Raw genomic sequence first — 16,062 nt, 5'->3', positions numbered from 1 at the left:
ACGAGTATTTTATGAAAACTTTTGGTGGTTTCTGTGGTTTCTATAGTAGGGTTGTGCTAAAACCAAAGATTTTCTACTGATTTACTATCTTTCAGGAACTGCAGTTTTAATTCCTTCATCATTTCATTATTGCTTTCTTGCACTAATAAAACTGCTCCTAGAATGTAGAGTTTCATTGCATAATCTAAACCTTGTTTAGATTTCTTAAATGCATTGTAACACAGAAGTATATAACCATATTAAAACACCACGTTTCAAAACTTTGTAGTGTTAGTGTATGTATAGGATCTTTTACTGATTATTTTCTGTTCATGCTATTCAATTAGAACTTACCTTTTTACATGTACTTTGATGTTTCACCTCACAATGAATTTCAGGTTCATCTAGGTAAGCCCATTAAATGAATTTACAAAGTCCTGGAATATTCACATTTTGGAGTCATTCAAATTTATTTATTTATTTGAAGTATAGTTGATTTTATAATATTGTGTTGGTTTCAGGCATATAGCAAAGTGATTCAGTTATATGCATATATATATAACATATATAAATGCTGCAATAAATTTTAATTTTAAGTTTATAAGCTTATTATGTTTAATAAGTTTTAATCATTTTTTCAGATTCTTTTCCATTATAGATTATTGTAAGATATTGAATATAATTTCTTATGCTCCATACTGGTTCTTCTTTTTTATCTGTTTTATTTATAGTACTACGTATCTGTTAATCCCAAGCTCCTAATGTATCCTTCCCCTCTCCTTTTCCATTTGGTAACCATAAATTTGTTTTCTGTGTTTGTGAATCTGTTTCTGTTTTGTAAATTGGTTCACATTCAAACTTAAAAAATAGAAAAAGACAGGTACACAAAGTTTGCTTGAAAGAGTGAGTGGAAGATAGTGTTCGCATCAGTGCAGAGAGGAAGCTATTAAAATGGCCAAAAGACAGTTCTTGGAAACCTTACAGATGATTTAGGAGTCAAGTGCAAACCATAGAACGTCCAGAAAAAGAGGTACCGAGGAGACTTCCTCGGAAGTCCAGTGGTTAAGACTTCGCTTTCCAGTGCAGAGGGTGTGGGTTTGATCCCTGGTCTGGGAATTAAGATCCCACATGCCTCATGGCCAAAAAACCAGAACACGCACACAACAGAAGCAATATTGTAACAAATTAAAGACTTTAAAAATGGTCCACATCAAAAAAAACAGAGAGAGAGAGCCACTGGGGTCAGGAGAGTTTAGAATTTGCTCCGTGGTATGATAGATACAGAAGGGAGATGGTGTATTGGATGGAGGTGGCGTTGGGTCCAACAAAGATATTGATAGAGAAAAGTTGAATCAGAAAGAGGCAGTTACGTGGCAAAGGCGAGCTGGTGATGAGGATGAGCATTCCTTGCTGGCACTGGGAGGGGTGTGACAGTGAAGGCTGAGCTGGTAGAGCACTCTAGTGTGGGCAGACAAGGCGCAGAATGAGAGGGGAGGCAAATGCACAGAGATACATACCTGTCTTGGTTTTATTCAGAGTAATTTATGAAGCCCTTGGCATGGGAGACTATGGCCACCCCTTATAGAAAGAGGTCAGTATTGCATAGAATCAGTGTTTGGATGGCAGATCTGAAATTTGTGAATACTGCTGTTATTGGATAGATTGGTGGTGTAGCTTTGAAGATTAGTTTGAAAATATAAAACAAAATGCTTCCTTCTTCCTTTTATGAACCATGCCTCCCTAGAAGTTCAGAGCCAGTAGTGCATAGGAAGGAAGACAAATAAAAATGACCTTCCTTGCTCTGTGAGGCTGGCTGCTTGAGAGCCCAGGAGAGGCCACTTCTCCTTGGCTTGAAGTTGCAGTGGTTGCTAACATTCCATTGAATGAACTGTGAGATGCGTTCACTTTATAGGGAGGGGATGTTACATTTGCTAGCTGGACCATACGAGAATTTTTTCCTTTCCTTACAAATGATGGAATAGACTAAAGAGACCCAATAGAATTAATAAAATTGTCAAGCACAATAAAAATGCCTGGATTATGTGTCTTGGTTGCTGTTTCCTCCAACTTTTCTTGAGGGCTTTAGTAGAGCTGGACCCAGCCATGAAAGGAGGATGGAAGAATTTTTATCTGAATGGCTTGGCAGGAAACGTCAGGTTTTTCTGCCAAGAAATTGGAATTTCCACTTATGTCAGCAAGATGCGAATTAAAAAAGAAAGAAAAGTGCAAGAAGAAATAAACAAAAACCACACAGGTGCCTTTAAACCCAAGGTGCCAGGTTTTGGAGTCTCAGAGTCATGATGAATACTGTGCTGTTGAGTTGAATGTATCCCTGAGGGGTTGGGGGAGGTTGATCAGCATCTTTGAAAGTTTGAAGTGCAGAGGAGACTCAGCTAAAACTTTCTTAAACCGGGTCTTGTCCAAACCTCCTTCAAGAACGTCTGCCTGATAACACGTGCCCACATCCAACAGCTAAAGAAACCCCCTTTCCTGTTCAGTAGCCTCCCCCGACACTGACTTAACTGTTCATTGGTCCACTTCGCCAACCCTGTGTCCAGGATGGAGACTCAGATGTGGATGCATCCGTATGCATCCAGTGTGGGTAATGGCTGATCTTGACCAATTTGCATTCTTTGTGTTGGTTCGGTCAGCCTTAAACCTCCTGGATGCAACTCTTCACACAGGTTGCAGAAACACTCTCTCGGAACCCTGACTAAGCTTGCTTTTGCCTTTTAAAAGCTATTTATTTTTATTTATTTATTTGGTTATGCCAGGTCTTAGTTGCAGCACGCAGAATCTTTAGTTGTAGTATGTGAACTCTTAGTTAGGGGATCTAGTTCCCTGACCAGGGATCGAACCTGGACTTCTTGCACTGGGGGAGCATGTTGTCTTAGCCACTGAGCCACCAGAGAAGTCCTCGCTTTTGCCTTTTGGTCAGGAGATTCCTAATGTGGTGGGAACAGGAAATCTCAAGACTGAATGCTTGCAGGTTTCTCCTCTACCCTTATTAACAAAAATATTGATACATGCCAGTCTGGGTTGTCCTGCCTTCAAAAACAGATCATTGTGGACTATATCTGGTTCAGCAGAAGGTACCTTCTCTTGTATTTAAAAAAGACACATTGAGTAGCTTGATGTGGGAAATGGCCTGTCACCTTCAACTGCTGGGAGAGTGTGACACGTTTGACCGATCTGTACTTATTGAAATGTTTTGTGATTGTTTTGAAAAGAACAGAACTCAAACAACTGCAGACACACCTCAAGCTGGATAAGGAGACTGATCTTTAATCACACACATCTCAGATTGTATATTTAAAATTCATTATTTAACACTGAGAGAGGAAACAGTCAGGAAATGTTTTCTATCTTTAAGCTTATTAGAAAGGACAAAATCTACCTTTCCTCACTGTATAAATGGTCAGGTTTAGAATTATAGGGAACTAATTTGATTGCCAACTCACTGACTTGTGACTTTGGGGAACTTCAGTTTTCTAAGCAAGTTTCCTTCATCTGTAAATGAAGGATGATATTAGTACCCACGGTAAGGTTCGGAAAACTTACTTAGCGTTTTGAATGGTGCTGCCTTATTGTTGGTATGTGTTTCTCAGGTGTGCTTCATCAGTTCACTGATGGGTGTCCCCAAGCTGGCTAAATCAGGGCATGGCACACTTTTTCTGGAAAGGACTAGCTAGTAAATATTTTAGAATTTGCAAGGGCCCTTTGGTCTCTGTCATACCCAACTCTGCACTTATAAGGAGAAAGCTGCCGTAGACAATATGAAAATGAATAACCCTGGCTGGGCTCCCATAAGACTTTATTCATGGACACAGAAATCTGAACTTTACATACTTTTCATGTGTCATGAAACATTCCTCTTCTTTTGATTTTTTTCAGCCTTTGAAAACTGTATAATCCAGTCTTAGTACACTGGCCATACAGAAACAAAACAGGAAGTGGGTTTAAGATGCCAACAGTCATCCTAGGAGAATTTGCCTGATCATTTTTAGTAAACACTGCTCATGGAGAAATAGCACATGGATTTCTTGGGAAGATTCAAGTATCTCAAGTCATTGTAGCAAACCAAGTAGAGAAGAGATTGATATTTTCTATGCAAATTTCAAGTAGGCATACTTTGTTGTTTATTGTTGTTTATGGGCCTGATCCAAGATACATTTAAAAAGTAGGTGAAAGAGATGACCAGTTAAATTATAGGTTGTTAACTTGGATCCTTTTTCTGGTTGTGAAGCAGCAATTATTTGCTCCCAAGACATCTAGCCTGGCTCCTGGTGAATGTGCATAGCGGTTTGTTCCCTTACAGTTTTTCCTGTATAATCCCATCTTTTCCCCTAGGAATCTGTGAGAAGTTGGGTGGAGTAGATTGGTGATGGCTTATTTTATATAAGGGGAAGCAGCAGCCCAGAGAAATTCTGTGACTTTGCCTGAAGTTCAACCGATGTAGCAATAGAATCAGACTTGGAAACTTAGCCACTACCTCCCAACCCACTTACATCCCACCATCCTGCTTTGCACGATTATTAAACAGATAATGAGGAAATTAGTGCTGGTACCTGGCATTCATAAATGCCATAATTTATAAAGATCCTTATCTTATTTTGTTTAACCCTCAGGAAATACTGGCAAGTGAGCAGGGCAAGTTTTATTGTCTGCCTGTTAAGTTAGGCAACTGACAATCTGGTATATTTTATAAGTTACTCAGGGTCACACACCGATAAAGCACTGGAGGCAAGTCTGGTCCTTAGGTTTTCTAACTCCTTTTATTATACCAAGCTGCCTTATTATATATACGATATGGCAGTTGATGTCATTAATATCCAAACATTGAAAAATAAATTGAAAAAGAAATAACACCCTGCCCTGGTTCCAGCCCCTGGCAGTGATTTTTAAGTAGGGGTTTGCGTTATGAGAATTTTTTTTGCTTTCAGAATGCTGCGTGTGCCTCCTGTAAAAGGTTGAATTAAATGCTTTTATTTTTGGTAAGTGGCCCATGTAAGTTTATTATTTATTTATTTTGGTACTTTTTGCTCCAGCTCCTTTGCCTAAACGAAGCACTGCTGCAATTTTATTGCATACCTCATCATTAAAATAAATTGAAAAGACGCTTGTTAGTTTTAATATTGCATGGATGAAAATCTATCTGGCACTTTTAGGAACAGTTACAATTCCTTATAGTGCATTTTAAGAAGGAGTCTGGTTTTGTTCTTGATTAAGAAAAGAGAGAAGACTTTCTGAAATTTGCTATAATTCAATTATCATCTTTCTTGGGGAGGAGGTCTCTTGCTCACTGTGACCATGGTTTTATTGACTCGTTTGGCATTCTTTCCAGCCTGTGGGAGGGGAAGTATGCTCTAGGGCTGCACGAGGGACTTTCGTTTGTTGGTAAATAACCCAAGCAAAGCTGCTTCCAAAGGCAAGTTTTCCTCTCTTCTCTATTAACCATATGCTTCTTTAACTATTGGACATATGCCCCTTTCCATAAACTACATGCAGCTTAAACTGTTGGAGCTATTGTTAACTTGAACACAAACCAAAGACTCAGATGCCTTCTGGCATGTAAGTCTGTAATACAATCCCCCCAAAGATGGTGGTAAATATTCCTTTGCATAAATAGCTTTTCAGAATCTGGAGACACTGGATAATGGGTCACTTGATTACAGACTGAAGTAGCCTTTCCTGATAACTTTTATAGGAAGGGGTAGAATAATTTTAACACTGATCTTCTTCACCTGTACCTCTAAAGGAATGCCAAGCAAGTCAGTGTTCAGCTTTCAGGGCCTTTGTAGTAGACAGTTTGCAAGGGTTAATCATCATTTATGATATTGATAGATGAGAAAGTCCTGGTGACTTGGCCACTTACCTGAAGGATGGCTTGAAGTGGGTTGTTTAGACTCATTAAGCCTCAGCGTATTTACCTGAATAACTGGGGTGCCAGGACTGCACACTGGCAGACGGTGAGCAGCCAATGGGATTAATGCCTTTGCACTTGGCATATGACCTGGCTTTCAGTACGAGCTCAGTGAGCGTGAGCAGTAGCCGTGGCAGTAACGATCATTTCTAATGCACTTTCCCTTTTAAAATTCTTTTATTTTTTCTAATGTGCTTTTCTTTTGTACCTTTCAGGGGATGACCTGGCGAAAGCTGGTTTGGCAGGAAGGGACATTAGGGCATGTTAGGGACGTACTTGTTGGAAGGTGCTTGTGTGTAGTACAAAATAATTAAAAATAGTCCTATAACTTGAAGTAAGTGAATTTACATAAAGCCCAGTATCATTGTAAGGTGTTACGAATATGTGTAAAAATAGCCTAGCAAGCACTTATAGCTTTAAGAGGTGGGATAAATAGTTTAAAATAAGACTACAGGACTACAAGAGATAAAATAAGACTATAGGAGAGAAACTCATGGGATAATTTCTCAAGGTATGTATACTTAATTTGGACTTCTCTAGAGAATTATTGTAAAGGTCATACTTAGGATAGAATTAAAACCAAGAGTAAAAGAAATCAGCTATTTCTGCACTCTAAAATTTTTGAGAAATACAGGACCATAAAGGAAAAACATTGCATAGAAATATTTCATGCTCTCTTGGTGCGTTTTTTAAAACTTAAAAAGTGTGTAGAAATAATTATATTTTTGTTTTCCACCTTCCCCTCCTCCAAAAACTTGACTCCTTAAAGAACTTGAAAGCATAGTAGTCAGGTGAGTGAGTGGACTCTGAATTCCATTGCAGGCTCTGCCTCTTTCTAGCTGTGTTTTCTTGGATAAATAAACCTCACTTTTTGTATCTGTATAATGAGAAGTACAAAAGTATTTACCTCATAGGATTGGCTTGTAACACCTTAGAAAAGTACTTAGTGCTCAGTAAAATTCTTTCCTATATTCATTAAAATCCTTGATTCACTGTATTTTATAATAATATTCCATCCTAAGATAATGGACTTTAATTTTGCTACCTAGTTTTCCATATTATAAATAACACCGTGATGAATATCCTTGAAAAGAAATTGTCTTCTTATCTATTTTTTTTCCCCTTAAGATACAGCCTGGAAGTGGATTATGGAAATATTTTAATAGTGTGAGAAAGTGACTCTCCCACCATATCCCCCCCCCACAACTCTCAGTATTACTGCTTTTGCTTTTTTACTGTAATATCCCTCATTGTTTTGGGTACAAGATTTATTGGCAAAGGTGGGTAAATTCCTTTAGGGTAATTGCTAGTCTGAAGTGTGTAGCCAAACCTAATCTGCTGCCTGTTTTTGTGCAGCTCATGAACAAAGGATAGCTCTTTACATTTTTAAATATGATGTGAAAATTACATGAAATTCAGATTTCTGTGTTTATAAATGAAGCATGGGGACACCGCCATGCCCACTGGTTTATATCTTGTCTGTGGCGGCTTTCATGCTGCAGTAGGGTTTGGTGGTTGTGAAGTTCCCAGACACATGCTTTAGGGCGCTTCTGCTGCTGCTAAGTAGCTTCAGTCATGTCCAACTCTTCTGCAACTGCACGGACGGTAGCCCACCAGGCTCCTCTGTCCATGGGATTCTTCAGGCAAGAATACTGGACTGGGTTGCCACGCCCTCCTCCAGGGAATCTTCCCGACCCAGGGATCGAACCCGTGTCTCTTACATCCCCTTCTTTGGCAGGTGGGTTCTTTAGCACTAGTCCACCTGGGAAGTCTTAGGGCATTGATCACAATTCAAATTTATTTTATATTTCTTGTCACTGAGTAAGGAAGTCCAAGAGCCAGATCTTTAAGTAGGAGCTTTAAAGTCTGACTGCCTGGGTTCCAGGCTCTGCCCACCAAGCAGCTGTGTGTCCTTGGTAAATAGCCCACATTCTCTCTGCCATAGTTTCCTCATCTGGCAAATGATCAGAACAACAGTGTCTAATCAGGGTACAGTGAAGAGTAAAGCAAGATAGGCGAAGCCCTCTCGATCTCATAGTAAGCAGATGTTAGCTGTATTTCACTGGTGTGTGGTTAGTGAATTTGAATTGGTCAGATGAATGAGTGAGACCAAAAAAAAAAAAAAAAAAAAAAAGCCTTGTATTTTGGAAAGGTAGATGAATTTGGTGTTTTATTTGTTTCCTTAATCACTTTTACTAGGACTTCTTGAGTATAAAAATACATTCCCCTGGCCTTGTGTCTGGAAAGTTAGAAAAAGGGCAAAAGAAAGGTCTGGCTGTGTCCTGGTTCCCAGTCTCCTGCAGAGGCTGGGTGACTGGTGTCTGCCCTGTCCAGCTGGTCGGAGGAGAGGAGAGCAGCAGGGTACCAAAGCCTCCTGTCTTGTGTGTGACCATCAACGTGGACTTTGGGGGAGATTAGGTTTTGTGACCATTCTTGCTTTTACTCATAGTTTCTGAACCACACCTGGAAAGTGTTTCCCAAAATTTCAGACTTCCGTGGCTAAGGAACTAGAAGTAGACTTAGCTCTGTTAAAAGTGTGAAGAGTCAAAATGTGCTATTTTCATTTGAGTTTCTCAAATGCAAGTTTCATAGCTGAGGTCAAAGTGGGCAGTGGCTAGAGGGAGCTTCTATGGTGGAAATCTGATCCAGGCAGCGCCTGGCCTTGCCCAGAGGCTGAGTCAGCAAAGGTGAGCACCCTTGCACCATCCCTAATCTGGTCCCAGTGGGGGTCAAGCCTCCAGCTCCTTTCTGTACAGTAATGATATTCTCTTGATATTTAAGTGTACTCTCCAGGAGGATCTGATTCCTGCCATAGAGTAAGCATGGTCTTTAAAATGTTATTAAAAATACAATACCACCATATGCTCAGGCTTTCTTATTACCCAGTTTTCTAAAAAACCAAAACCAGGCAACATCAACACACCAGATGAAGCCAGTTAAATTTGTGTTCACCTCACCAAATTTAAAACACGGTGAAAAGTTTAGGAAATGGAACTCTGATGTTACGGAGGGGATTGGGTGGGTGAGAACCTGGGAACCACCATTCAGAAGTGCGGCCAGCAGAGGCTGTCACACACAGAGATTTCTTTCCCTGCTTGCCTTTAAAGGAAGAGCGAGAATTCCCTGGAAGTCCAGTGGATAGGACTCTGTGCATCCACAGCAGGAGACATGGGTTTGATCGCTGGTTGGGGAGTGAAGATCCCCCAGGTATGGCAGGACTGGGGGCAGGGTACCTCCTGGGCAACAGGCTTGGTCCCGTTGGAGGATGCAGCCACAGCAGCTGTCAGCTCACTTTGAGCCTTGTGAGCAGACATTCTACGATGTCTCTTATGATTGTGGGTTGTGGATGTCACTATGGGTGGTTAACTGCTCAGGCTGTAGGTGCAAAGCAAGGAAGAGAGACTCTTCATTCTTTGCTTTTAAAAGACTCAAACTGAGTTCTCAAAGAACTCTCTAATACCTAAATGTTCCTGAGACTGTTACTCGCAGATAGGCATAAATGCGCTATTAAGTGGAAGGAAAAAAAATGGGGCCCTCCTGAGAATTTATTGTACTGCCTTTGATGTCACTAATTAACTCACTCTGTGTAAGCAGTGACTAGTAACTAATAGCAGGCTAATAGAAGAAGCTTCATGACATTTTAGAATTCTTAATGCTAGGAAAGGTCTTCTTGAGCTCATGGAAAATTAGGAAGATCTCCGTTTTACAGGACGGCCCGCCCGGGCCCTCAGGGGCCTGTTTTATTGTTTGTTGTTGTTGTTTTTTCCCTCTTCCCAGGGACAGGTGGGGCTTGGCTACTGCTTTGTCTAAAACTTTGAAAGCTGGTTAGTGAGGTTGGGTTTGTGCTGGCCCGAGTCATAGTGTTAACACCCAGAAGCATCCTTCCCGAGGTAGGCAGGGGTGTGGACCTCTGATTGGTGTGGGTTCAGAGAGAGGCAAGAGGATGTAAACCGTATACGGCATGCCTGGTGAGGCCTCAGACATGAAGCTTGTGTGATCGACCCCTGATTTTCCTGATGGTAAGGAGCCCTTATTTTTAAAAAGGCAAGAGGCTGCTTGCTCCAGGCCTTGGGAGCTCCCTGCTCCCAGGAACTCACGGCAGTGTCAGGTTTGCCCTTCAGTTTATCCAAATTCTTGTCTTACTCTTCACTCTTTCTATCCCAGGAGCCCCCTTTAAAGCTGTGTGAAGCTCTGTAAGCTGAGTAGTACGGAGTAAGGCCAGAAATTGCCTTGGGTTTAGTACTAACCTGTTCTTGGGAGCAAATAGTTTCTGGTGAAGGGCTGGTGGGATACTGGTCAGTCTGGACTATGTTTTGTTCTTTGGCAAAAAGAACTCTAGAAATGTTAAAAAAAAAAAAAAAAATTGTGGTACTCCTATTGCTGGGATGGAGGGCGTTTTCTACTTCTTTGCTTTCCCCTGGCGATCTTCTCGTTGATGGAAGGAGGCAGAGAGAGCTACCCGTTAATTCTTGAGCCCATGATCTTTGAGAAAGGATTGCCACTTGAATTTCTCCAAAGCTTCACATCCCCCGGCCGCCCTCTGGTGTAGCAGGCCCTGCAGTCAGTTTAAAGGTTGCAGACAAAGCAGAGAGCTCTCCCCGATCCATCTGGGCCACTCCCTCTGTCATCAGTCATTGTCAATGGGAGATGTATGTGTAGCCGCACAAGGGCGATGTCTGACCCCAAGGGCATTGGAAATGTTCTTAGAGAAGGCATTGTTTGCTCCTCCCTTTGGCAGCCAGACTCTAAGATTCCAGGGAGCAGCTTCTGGCTTAGGCGTCCCTGCAGTCAGGATGGAAAGGGTCAAGATTCTGCTTCTAAAAACTACAGACACTAACCACCGCCCCCACCCCCTTTCTTGGCATAATTCTACAAACCTTGTGAATGTGCTTAGCCTCTTCTCTTTCGTTTCTGATCTCTCTTTGGGCAAAGTCTTAGAGAAAATTCTGAAACAAGGAGGCGAGGAGTTGGGTTCTATTGGTGTTTTTTATTCAAAGAACATCAGAAAGTAAATAACCACAGAAATAAAAGCTGACAAGATGCAACCAATACATAATAAGAAAACATGAAATAATGCTCTTTCCAAACACAGCCAAGCAATTTCCTGGGGGAAAAGCAGAAAATGATGTTCTGTTTCTTGCTTAGAAGAGAAGAAGGTGGGGCTCCAGGCTCGTGGGAGCACACTAAAACCTGCGGTAACACACAGATGCCATTGGTCGAGCCTCAGCGTGCGACAGTATGTGTGTGTGTGAGTGTGTGTGTGTGCACGTGGACACACAGCCTGTGTAAGGCATAAGCCTGTCCTCATACCTGTGGGGATAAGATGCTTCAGGGTACTAAGACCCTGAAGTTGGATGTCCCACAGTGGATTTGTCCCTGGGGCCCTCTGGGTTTTTCCCAGAAGTGGTTGTTTGTTGACAAAAACTTATTTGGAGAGTATCAAGGATTTGAAAATGTCAGATCATCAAAATGTAATTGCTCTCCTCCCTTCCTTTAATTGATGGTCATGGGGGTGGAGGCTGAGATTGCACACAAGCCACAGGTATCATTCACCAAACCTGCCTGGGAGCAGACCTCTTCTCATGTTAACAGGACTTTGTGGCCTGTCGCAGGCGTGATTAGGATTTCTCTTACATCATGTATAAAGGACATGGTTGCATAGTTTTGATCAGGAAACTGGCCCTAATGCCTTGTCCTGCTATAACATCGGGTTCTGGTGAGGAGCAAGTGAGAAGATACAAATGATAAAGTGGTTTGTGGCAGAAACGGATTATTTCTTCTCTTAAGAAAGGGGATTGACGTTTGCCGGTGAGGGGTCAGGAATAGCCCTCTGCGTGTTGATTGAGGCTCACACCTGTGTTTTGATCTATTTGTAGATGACTTGATGATTGATATCACTCAGTTTGGAAATGATGAGGTTTCACAAACTCAGACCTTATTAAACATGGAAATATTATTTTCTTGTTTGAATCCTATTCTGTTCAAAATCTGAGTATCCACTCCTTTTTTTCCCCTCCTTAACATTTTGTGGCCTCCACCCCTCCCCCCAGCCGCCCTGCCTTTTGGGCTCACCGAAATTTGAGTGCCACTTTTCTGGGAAAGCCTGATATTCTGACTTCAGTTTTGTAATTTAATGATGGAGAGTTTCCTTAGTAAACCAAATTTAGAGTCCTAGAATGCTTATCTTATATCCAGACCTTGAACATAAAAGGCATTTTATACCCGCAATTGTTCATTTAATGAGCAATTGCAGAGTGCAGGCCGGTTAAGGGATTGAGCTATATGCACTATTATTGCAAGAAGTATTCCGAAATACCAGAAATAGGACGTAAGCTCTGATCAGGGAGACTGCGAGCACAATTACCTTCTTTTCAAATCCTTCTGTGACACTGCGGGAGGAAAAAGGACTTTGAAACTTGAAAGGAAAGAGCTTGCTTTCAACCTCAAAAGCTAGGAGGAAAGGGCTCTGAAATTTGCTCTGAATTCCCAATTCACCATTAGCCTGTTTCTTCCTTTAGCCTCAAGGCATTCTCCGCTTTTTGAAAAGATGTTAAGAAATTCAGTCACAATAGAGAGCCTAGTTCTGAACGTGTTTCACTCGGTCCATTGAGGTCTGGGCTCCAGCCTTTGTGTGGAGTGAATTGAGCTGAGCGGCTAGCTGGTTGCAGAGAGGTGAATGAACAGTCGCTGTGCAGTGGCAAATTCTGGCAAAGAAAGAAGCGCCCCCTCTTCCTTTATTTTCCAATATGCATTCCTGTACAACCCCGCTAGTGGCCATATGTGGCGTCGAGCCTGTTCTTAAGTCAATACGGGGTCCTTGGTTTATTGCAACTCTTGTTAAGTTTGTCTTGTAATTGAAGCTGCTGTTGACCTTGCTTGGGGACCGTTTGTAAAACCGTTTATTTAGCATAAACTGAAATAATAAACCCTCCTTCTCTGGGGCTGATTGTGATAGGGTGACATTAGTTTGATTTAATGATTAGCCAGCCTGACCCTTCTGCTGGAGAGAGTGCCTTGAATAGAGAGTTCACTCGGAAGCACTCAGAAAGAATACTAATGAGCTTGTTAAATTTAGCATGGCTCCAACCACTTTTAATTCCTCTAATGGGAGCAAGCACTGCTTGGGAGAGGGAGAGGGCCAGGGTGCAGGGAGGCAGGGAGACACCGAGAATGTTCCTAGCAGGTCTGCACTGCTAGAGAAAGCCCAGCAGAAAGAGAAGTTTGCAGAAAGTAGCTAGCCAGAGCCTGGGACTGAGTTGTAAGTATCCATCTGTTCGCTTTCACTCTGTGTCTTCTGTGTCTTGGGGGGAAGAGAGGCGTGATGCTTTTAAAACGGGATTGCAGGGGACGGCTTAAAATCCACGTTAATTTCAAAGAGGTGAGCACTTGTACCATGAGATCCTCACCCGCTGATTTGGTAAAGGGAACAGGAAGTGTTCCTGGTTGGTGATAGGGTGCAGGGTTTTACCTTTCCATGGGAACAGTCATCTGAAACTTTTTTGTCCAGTCCAATGCAAAAGAGCACTCGTGTCCTGGGTCTCCGGGAGAAGAAGCCAATCAACAGTTTGCGAACAAATGCACAGGTGTGTGTGTGTGTGTTGAGTCCTGCTTCTCACCGCGATGCCTTCCTGGAAACCTTCCCTGTAAATGATCTAAGCAATGTTGATAAAGCCGCTCTTGAGTTGTGAGAGTTTATGGCACCAAGCGTGTCTGATGCAATATGGGTTGCCTTTGGATGAGTTTGGAAAAACATGAGACAGCTTCTGAAATGCAATGTGGGGGCAGCCCTCCCTGCAGTGGGTGGGAATTCCCTAATTTCCACTGGAGCACAGATCTGCAGAAGGCAGGGGATCCAAAGTGGGATCCTGATGACAGTTTTGAAAACAGTTTTTCTCCTGAAGCTTTTTAGAAACTTGCATGTCTCAGTCTGACCCTCCGAGCCTGCAGCTGCTGAACCGAGAGAGGCACGAACAGTCGCCCTGTGTTTGGCTGTTCAAGTCCACTGGCAGATGCTTCTGAAGGACTGGGCTGTTTGCTTACATTTTTGCAGCTGACTTCTGCTTGTTGCCATGGTGGACAGTATGTTTCTGTCAATAATTTGGCCTGGCGTAGCCTGTCTGCGCTGACTCTCCAACTTTATTGAACAACTCAGCTCGACTGAGCAAGATTAGACAGCTCTCGTCTTCTTGGCTTGCTAGAGTGGTTGCTAAATTTATAAGAGCAGGCAGGAATATGGCTTGGAAAGTTTCCCTTTCACTGTAGATAGCACTCTTTCATGCCTCATAGCTGTTTGTATTCTGGGGGTGTATACTGTCAAGGTTTCATCCTGAATGCCCCTCAGAATCAACTCAGTATAGGAGATGAACTTCAGGAAATAATCACCTGCTGGAATTTTCTGGAGAGGGAGAGTAGGTGAAAATGTGGGAGTCCTGACTCGTATAAGAGTAGGTCTGATGAAAGTTTCCACATGAAAAAAATCCTGGCCTGCGTTTTACTAAGAGAATTAGTTCATTTTTTTCAGTATTAAGTGTTTGAACTTTGCTGATTTCTTGTTCTAATTTGATATTCACACATATTGTGTTAATTCTCATGAAGGAATTAATTTTTAGCTAAAAAGACCCGCCCGTTTCCACTTACCCGCCTCCCCCTAACTGCTTCTTTCTCCCAGGAGGTGGGCGAGAATGTGGGAGAGCTGCGAATAGTCCATGCCCATTATTCAGTTATTCGTGAAGCTGGATTCAAATGCTTGTCCGTAAAGACATCATGTCTAAGAAACTCACTCTATTGTAGGGATGCAGTTTTAAGAGAAGAAAAGTTAATTTCTTCTAGGAAGATTAAGTGAAGGGAATCCTGTTTTAAACCTGGAACAGATTAGTAGGGCTTGGTTATTCATCTTTCCCAGAGACTGCTAATTGCGTGTCACAGTCCCTCTTGGTATGAGCTGTCTGGCTTTCCAAATGCAGGTCCATTCTATAGAATTTACACCTTAGTGCAAAGTTGAAATTGGAAGTTGTGCAGGCACACTTTAGAGGAAAATATGACTTTGGCCATGGTGGGAATTTTTATAAACCGACTATGAGTTTTGAGTGTTTTTGACATCCTTCCGTCTTTACATCACTGAAAACCTTCATTCTGCAGCCTGCAACTTTACTGCTAATGAAGTCTGAGTGTGGATTAGGGCCTAAAAGTGTTAGAGAAATTAAAATGTCGGATTTTTGTTGTTGTTGTTGTTTTTGTAGTTTGTTTTTAAACTAGCAAAAGCATGGTTGTAATTGGTTTTGGAAAGATCAATGTGTGAAAATGTGACCATTTTCTTTTTTAGTAGTTACTTGATAGATTAAACTCATGATTTATTCCATCATTACAAGATCTGAGGGTGGGGATCTGCACAAAATAATGTTTCACAGTTACCCAGCAGTAATCAGCAAAATCACTGTAAAGTCCAGAACATACCTCATTGCCTGTTTGGTTTTGAAAGTCATTTGCTAGGCTAAAAAAAAAAAAAAAAAAAGAAAGAAATATACAGTGCTTATTTCTTCAGGTCCCAAACATAGGCAGGAAAATGAGAGTTGCTACTGGCTTTAGGTAGTTCAAAGTATTAGTCATCACAAAAGAGTTGTTGTTATTTGAGTTTGTATTTTCACACTAGTTCATGTTCATAGCTATTCTTCTAAATGTCAAAAGAGCTATGAAATTGCTAAAGCATACTTTTTTTCTGTTTGTTTTTTTTTGTTTTTGAGAGACATTTAAGAGAGTATGTCTTTAAGAGAGTATGTCTACTCAGCTAGACATACCTCTGTTTTTTTGGATATTTTGAAGAGAAGTTTGTGTGTGAAGATTAGATGAGTTCAATATCTGTTCAATTAAATAGTACATCAGTGTTATTATTTATATGCACTTATAGTTTTTTTGTTTTTGTTTTGTTTTTAGGATCAGGAATGAGAAACAGCTTTCAAATGGAGTGTCTAAGCAGTGTCCTAACAGCTTTGTTTCCATCAGCACTTATCTGCCAGAGCACAGTCTGTGGATTAAACACAGAGCTTGTGTGGGCATAATTGAGAGTGCGCGTATGATTCTTACAGATGAATTGGTCCACTTGTTGTGGGTTTTGATTGCCAGTTTGGTTTGATTTTATGCCACGGGTCTTTGATCTGCTATTA

The 16,062-nt window shown here is 41.5% G+C and overlaps 1 protein-coding gene across 1 annotated transcript in view; it reads left to right on the top strand.

Moving 5' to 3' along the window:
* The window catches only part of GLI3 (GLI family zinc finger 3), a 314,645-nt gene that overhangs the window by 81,091 nt on the left and 217,492 nt on the right, over positions 1 to 16,062 (top strand). The gene's annotated exons all lie outside the window — the stretch shown is intronic.

This window comes from Capra hircus, chromosome 4 (assembly GCF_001704415.2).
Source record: "Capra hircus breed San Clemente chromosome 4, ASM170441v1, whole genome shotgun sequence".
In the NCBI taxonomy this organism is placed as follows: Eukaryota; Metazoa; Chordata; class Mammalia; order Artiodactyla; family Bovidae; genus Capra; species Capra hircus.
This window is presented reverse-complemented; position numbering and strand designations above follow the sequence as displayed.